Genomic DNA, 8,182 nt, shown 5'->3' with positions numbered 1-8,182 from the left:
TCTGTTGGTTGTATTTGAGTATTGGGAAGAGTGTTGTTTGGAGGAAGAGGTAGGTTATTGTTTGGGCTTGCCCAGGCTGTGACAGGTATCCAGGTGTGGGTGGGTGAGGTCATAACCAAACACTTGTACTTCAGGATGGACTTGGAGCACGGGTGGAGACCAGTTTCTGATGTTACCTGGGTTAAAAGGAATGTGAATTTTAATACAGGTTGCTAAAACAAGTCCAGCTGTCTTCTCCTTGGGCAGGTAAGTGGAAAGAAGGCCCAGTCCTTGCTGAAATACCAATCAGTTTCTTTTTTCAGAAGGTTGCATTTCCTTATGTGGTCACTAATACCAACCTCTGGCTTCCTCCTAGTTGGTTCTATTCAAGTTCTCTGCTGGAATCATTTTGCCATTCTGTCTCCTACTTTGTAGATTATCATTAGCAGGCAAAACCCACAGGAGTATAGCAAGAATTTTGAATACCCAAGCATCTTGTAGGGCATGACTCAGTTCCCCAAGAACCCAGTTTTTCTTCTATGCATTGTCTTTATATTCTTTGCTCATTGTTCTATTGGCTTACTTAATATAGAGTAGCTCTATTAAAAATCTCTCTCTTGTCAGATACACTACAAAATCAAGTTTTTAATTTGTCATGTGTATTTTAATTATATGATACTTTTTAGAGTACTGAAGTTTCAAATTGTTGTGAGTCAAATCTTTGAACCTTTTCCTTTGTGAATTGACAATTTTGGTGTGATGTTCTAGATTCCAAAAGACTTCCATATCTGATATCCAATAGTGTGGTTACTGATTGAAACTGGTATTGAAAAATTTCCTCCCCATTATTTAAATTATATCATTAATAAGACTAACCCTCCTTACAACTCTCCAAGTTTGTTTTCATTTAGATAATTTTACTAATTACTGTCCAGATTTTGTTCATTATGCCCTAACATATCACTATACTTTAGGTGTTCTTTCTGATAAACTGGAAAGGCAATGTCATTGTCTTTCTTTTATTGAATTTTTTTAAACATATGGATTAAGTGAAGAAAAGATCTAGAAAGAATGACTGTAGCAAAATGTCAAGAATATTTCATGACTTAACAAAGAAAAAACTGAAGGAACAAAACAGCAGCTGACTCACAGAACCCAAGAATGGACTAACACTTACCGAAGGGAAAGGGACTGGGGAGGATGGGTGGGAAGGGAGGGAAAAAGGGGAAAAAGGGGCATTATGATTAGCACACATAATGTAGTGGGGGGGTGGGGAGCACGGGGAAGGCACTATAGCACAGAGAAGACAAGTAGTGATTCAATAGCATCTTACTATGCTGACAGTGACTGTAATGGGGTGTGCGGTGGGGGCTTGATAATGGGGGGAGTCTTGTAACCATAATGTTGCTCATGTAATTGTACATTAATGATACCCTCCAAAAAACTAAATGCAATTAAACTTTCAAAGAAAAAGATAAACAGCCATAAAAAAAAGAATATTCCATAACCTAGCCAAAAAGAAACAGATGATGCAAAAAAAAAAGTTAGGATCCTAATCCTTTTATTATGTCCGTGGTAACAAGAAATTCTGTATGTTACAAATTCTAGATATCAGAAATGCATTTTTTAAACAAAATTAACTATCAGTGATCTGACTACATTTGGAATTTTTGTAATAACAAGTAATTATTGAAAATGCCAGGAGTGGAAACTTGACTCGGCTTTCTACCATACTGAACTGCTGAGATTACCCCTCTGCAGAGGCCATATCATACCAGAGTAAGTTCTTAATGTTGTCAGACATAGAGGCTAATTCATTAGTCATAGTGGGAATGACAAGTGAAACTGGATTAGGACAGGTTGTGGGATTAAACCCAAGGCAGATTTCTCACAGTCTTTTTACAAGTTCCTTCTGTTCCATGCCTTCCGTGCCTGGCCTGATCTTTGACTCTCTAAACCAATTACAATTCTGTTTGTTGCGTTGGACCTGTTTAAAGTTTTTATATATGACACATGGAGTAATGCTAAGGCCCTCCTATATTAGGGTGGTTGAAAGTTAATATGGTTTCATGATTTAGAGAATCAAAAGTCAGGACAGGCATAGCAAGCACATGGTAGGAGCAGAATGTGTTGCCTACATTCATAATTGAAAGAAATAATAGGTTTCTCTGAGTGCTCTCCAAAAGGTCTGTGGACTCACAGTTAAGATACTTGCATTTAGAGCAGTCAGAAGAGAGGTTTCTCAGGCCCACCTTAAGGCATCTGCTCTGGTTGTTTCCACTTGGACTGCTTTTCCCCTGAAATCCAGTTGACTGAGTCTGCACCTACTTTGAGTTTATGCTTAAATTTCACCTTCTCAGAGGAGACTACTCTGACCCTGATTTAATCTCCACACACACATACATGCACACCACCAATTCGCTCCCAGTCTCCTTGATCTACTCTCTCTTTTCCATAGCATTTTCCATTATCTAGCATATTACATAATTACGTTGCTTATTGTTTATTGTCTGCCTTTCCCCACTAGATTTAAGTTCTACAAGAACAGGTAGCTTTTTGTACCCTGATATGTCCCAAGTGCCTAGGACAGTGCCTGGTGCATTAGTCAATGCTCGATAAAGTTTTGTTGATTAAGTGACTAGATCTGAAAGTTGAAATAATCCTTTTTTTACTGTTTAGAGACTGGCTGGCATCTTGATAAGAAGTGGACTCAGGCACAGAGCAAGATTTTGAACTCTGTAAACTCTAAGGTCCCTCCTAACTCTTGCGTTTCTGTGTTTCAGCCTCCTTTAGGCTTCCTTCACCATGAACTGCATTTCATTTTCGATGAACTGAGGCTGTTCCCTAAGCTCATTCTTTATTGTGATATTCAGAGCAAAATTACCATCATATTAATATGCTTTGTGTGAATGATTCACTCTTGGGTATATTTAGGATGTATACAGGCAAAAATAGGCCTGATTGTGCTTTTAACAAGTTGCAACCAATCGTATCTTACAAATGAAAACATGAATAACTATAGGCACAAAACATAGATGATCTACTGAATATTCTTCAGTTATGGTGGGAATGGGTTTGTTGATATCCTAGTTTGTTGAGTGTTTTCTCATGGAGTAGTATTGAGTTTTGTCAAATACCTTTTCTGTACTGAGTTTATCATGTGGTTTTTGTCCTTAAGTCTATTGATGCTGTATATTCTATTTGCTGATTTTCTTATGTTAAACCAACCTTGTATTCTTGGGATACATCCCATGTGATATATAATCCTTTTTATATATAGGTGGATTCAATTTTTTAGTACTTTTGTTGGGGATTTTACATTTATATTCATAAAGATACTGGTGTGTAGTCTTCTTCAATCACAATATTGATTTTTAAAGTACAATGAAAATTAGTAAGTCTGGATGGGAATCCAATCATCTGAGAACTTACATCCTTGCACAATTATTTTTTTTAAACTTTTATTGTCCTCTCATTTTTCTGAATTAAAGAAATTTTTAGTCCTAAGGGCAAGGATATATTCCATTCTTAGTGTAGAGTGATCACATATACATTCCAAAAGATACCTAAGTTTGTTTATTGCTAACTTTAATGTACTTATTATCTAATTTAGTTGATTGTATAAATTATTTAATATTCATGTATTTTACCTTCTGGGCATTTTACTTCTCATCCTGTCTTTTGTTGATATGTATAATTGAAACTTGGCTAATAATTTACTAATGCTTAATAATACATTAAAGATTATGTGTGTATCAGTTATGTATTGCTGTGTAATAGATGATCCCCAAAACTAGTGACTTATAATATCAGCATTTATTATTTCTCATGATCAGTTAGAGGTTGGCTGGGCAGTTCTGATCAGCCCACTTAGACTCACTCATGTGGCTGCATTTATTCGATGGCTTGAGTGGGGACAGAAGGGCAAAGATACTTCATTCCCATGTCTGGGGCATTGATACTAGTTGCCAGCTGGGCCCCTCTCTCCATCTATCCTTACATCATCAGTAGTCTAGACTGTGCTTATCTACTATCAGCATAAGCATTCCAGGAAGGCAAAAGCAGATGCTGAAGGCCTCTTGAAGCCTTGACTGAAATTCACACAATATAACTCCCACCATATTCTATTGCAAGTTGGCAAGACCAGCTCATAATCAAGGGGTGGGGAAAGAGGAGATTCCACCTCTTGAGGAGATGACATACAAATACTGTGGCTACTTTAAAAAAAATCTACTACTATGTATACTTCAAGGAAAGTATTGTTAGGTCTGTTTAGTTTTTTTAGAATTCTCATACATCATTTAGTGCATTCTGTACTGCTTCTCCAGTATGAACGATACCATGTTTTTTTTAAATTGTTTTGGAACTCACTTATTTTGGAACTATCTGGGATTAAAAACAGGTAACTACCAGAATAGGAAAAAAATTAAGTGGAATAAGATAGTGTTTAAAATCAGAAACTACTGGGATAACAATGTCAAATAGTAATATTAACAAACCAACCTGACTTTAGTACACTAAATTTTTGAACACTCTATTTTTATCTATTTGGCATATAAGAATAGATGTTCTTCCAAGAAATTGTTTATCTTAAGATCGGTACCAAAGCACCACATTCAAACTTAAAGTCATTTGTTTTTGTTTTTGTGTCACATAATTGATGATAGCAATAGATATCAGTTTGACACAATTCAAAGTTGACACAAATTGAATCCTGTGCATATGAATAAGTAGATGGCATAAATATTATTTGCACAGCACCTACACTAAGCAATACATTTTCCTGAGACCTCTTCATTCAGAGGAGAATAAGACCTCTAGACCTGGGAGGAAAGAGAAAGACCATGATTAACTACCTGATGAAGCAGAACATGATAAACCTCACGCGCTTGCTACAAAGTACTACTGAATGTTTGGAGTAGGCTGAGAATACTACCCCCAAGTCCAGAGGCCTTTGACTTCAGTTAGAGACAAGAAGCCCAAGAGTAACTTCGGAAAAAAGATTAAACTTCTTGAAGCCATAATAGGTGGGCATTTAATCCAATATGACTGATGTCCTTACAAGAGGGAAATTTGGACACACAGACACACAAGGAGAACGCCATGTAAAGATGGAGGTAGAGAGAAGAGTGTTGCGTCCACAAGCCGCAGAAGCCAGCACATACCAGAGGAGAGAGGCATGGCTTCTCCCTTGAGTGCCCAGAAGGAATAAACCTTGCTGACCTGCCTTCAGCACTGTGAGAGAATGCCTGTCGTTTAAGCTACCCAGTTTGCAAGTGCTCTGTTACAGTAGTCCCAGCTACCTGAACATGCTCATGGACCTCCATCATCAGGGACCCAGGATCCTCTAGTCAGCTGCAAGTGATTTTCCACAAGTGTTGGGATCAACATCATGATTCCAGCTCCAGCCTTTGTGTCTGCATTCCAGTCAGTGGACAGAGAAAAGAAAGGGAAGGGTTTGCCCTCTTCCTTCAAGAACACTTCCCAGGTCTTGCACATGCAATTTCAGCTTGTCCAGAACTTCATCTCATGCCCACACCTAGTAACTCAGGCAGTCTGGAAATACAGTCTTCACTGTGGTTGTCCATGTGCTAGGAAAAATCAGATGTGAAAAAAAAAAGGCTTTTTGGCGGAACTTCTCCACAGTCTTCAAAAACCAAAATAATGTGGTGAACATAGGGAATGCAATGCTCACTTTTCCCTGATCATGGTATGTTCAGAAGGGGCAGACCTGGGCAAATTTGGGCCAATCAGAGGCAATGAGAGGCAGACTGGAGGATGTGTGTGTACACATGTGTGCTTAGAAAGCCATGTGAAAACTGCTTGAGCAACCATCTTACAACCAGCTTTAGGATGAAGCTGACTGCAAATGGCAAAGAGAAGAGAAGATTTTGGGTGCTTGAGAAAATTGCTGAGTCACCGAATCAACCAACTCTGAAGCTCAACTCTGATCCCAACTTCCCGTTTTATGAGCTAATAAATTTCCTTATTGTTTAAACTAGACTGGGTGGACTAGGTGCTGAAATCATGCTGCCTGATATAAATGCTAATAAAATGTAAGAGACTTTCAGAACAACAGAATGTAATCTCAACATCTGACTGGCCTCAGCAAATTTAAGCACCCTTATCTTCTTTTAGCTTTAGGAATTTCATCTGAGACTCAAATAGCTTTATCTGGCAGGAACATATGCATAGTTATTTCTAGGTAGCTTCTGACGGCCTGTCTTTGATGGAATGACATTGGTTATGCATTTAGGATTCAAGTATCGGGGGGACAGACATCTCATACATTGTCCATGGGGATGTATGTTATCCCAGGAGAATAAAAGATGTCATGTGAAAAACAAAACTTGATAATGTTTATAATAAAATATAGGGGATATTTTGTGACCTAGAGTTTTTAAAACATCTGTTCATTGAAAAGCACCATTTTAAAAAGTGAAAAAAATAGGCCACAGACTGAGGGGAAATAAAATGTATATATGTATATACATATATATATTGCACAAATATATATATGATCAGAATATATTAAAAACATCTGCAATCAGTTTTAAAAATGATAAACAATCCAGTAGAATAATGGGCAAAGATAGATATTGGTAATCCACATAAGAAGATATACTGAGTGGCCATATCAAAAGATTCTCAAGCTCATTAGTAATCAGGAAAATACAAGTTAAAACCATGAGAGATTGTTTCAAAATTTTTGAATGGACAGTGTGGATAAAATGAGAGTTCCTGTGGCCAGGATTCTCACCTGGCCCTGGTTGACTAGCTCAATGCACACCTGTGGGAAATTTGACTCTATAAAAAGAGCTCTGCCCAGTGCTCTTGGTAGGACACAGTGGCAGGGCTGCAAGGCTGCAGGAGAGCAGAGCAGAGGCTGGAGTGGTGGCAGCGCCGAGGACAGAGGCCCAGAGGACGGCTGTGCAGGATGATTGTGCAGAGAGGCTCAAAGGACAGCTGTGTGGGACGGCTGTGCAGGCAGAGAGGCCCAGAGGACGGCTGTGCAGACAGAGGGGCCCAGAGGCAGAGACTGGCTTGCTGCATACAGACTCACTCTGAGTGAATGGGATTCTAGTGACTGACCTGCCACCTGAAAATAAAGTTGGGTATAACCCTTTCACCCCAAGAACATTTTACTGTCATTTTCTTTGGTCACATTAAATCCATAGCAAACTTGTCCAGGGCTGAAACCCATTGGCAAGACAGATATTTAAACATCTGATAATCCCAAGAGTTGACAAGTATGCAGAGCCATGCATATGTTGGGTTCAGGATACTTCTGCAAGGTAGAATGTCTAAGCCTTATAAACATTTAAAAGTGTTTTGGGTCGGCATGTGTGGGGGTTTTAAAATAATTCCACGTATTAGATGCTCCTCTCTTTGAACAATGGAGCCTAAGCCCTCTGTCCCTGAGTGTGGACTGGACTGCTAATGAGTAGGTGTTGTGAAGGTGTTGTTTGTGATTTTCAGACCAGATCCTAAAAAACACTGAAGCTTCCCCCTTGCTTTCTCTCCCAGATCACTTGTCCTGGGGGAAGTCAGCTGCCTCCTTGTGAGGACACAAAAGCAGCTGGTGGAGAAGCCCACATGGCAAGTATCTGAGGCCTCCTGCTAGCAGCCACGAGAGTGAGCCCTTCTGGAAAGGATCCTTCAACCCCCTGTAATGCCTTCTCTTTTTCATGATCATCCCCTAATACAGACTGAATCTTTGGGTCCCCCAAAATCCATATGTTGAAGCCCCAAGGAGATATTGTTAGGAGTGGAGCCTTTGGGACGTAATAGGGTCATGAGGATGGCATCCTTATGTTGTAATTACAGTTCTTACAAAAGAGGCCCCCTCACCCCTTCTGCCATGTGAGCCAGGGCCCTCACCAGGCACTGAACCTGCCGGCACCCTGATCCTGGACTTCTAGCCTCCAGAACTGTGAGAAACAATTTTCCATTTTTTATAAGTGTGGGGAAGTTGAGGTTCCTGTGGCCAGGATCCTCACTGAACTTAAACCACCTGATGATGTAACTGGCCTGTTGCTAGGCTACCACTTCCACAACTTCAGGCAATAAGCTATTACTGTGCTATATACAGAGCTCGGCCCAGTGCTCTGGGTGGAGGCAGAGATGTTAGTGCTCTATCTACCGCGGGAGAACAAGCCGGGTAATAAACCCTTTCACCCCAAAGAACGTTTTGCTGTCAATT

This window comes from Manis pentadactyla, chromosome 14 (genome assembly GCF_030020395.1).
Source record: "Manis pentadactyla isolate mManPen7 chromosome 14, mManPen7.hap1, whole genome shotgun sequence".
Lineage (NCBI taxonomy): Eukaryota > Metazoa > Chordata > Mammalia > Pholidota > Manidae > Manis > Manis pentadactyla.
The sequence above is the reverse complement of the archived record's forward strand: the minus strand, read 5'-3'. Positions refer to the sequence as shown.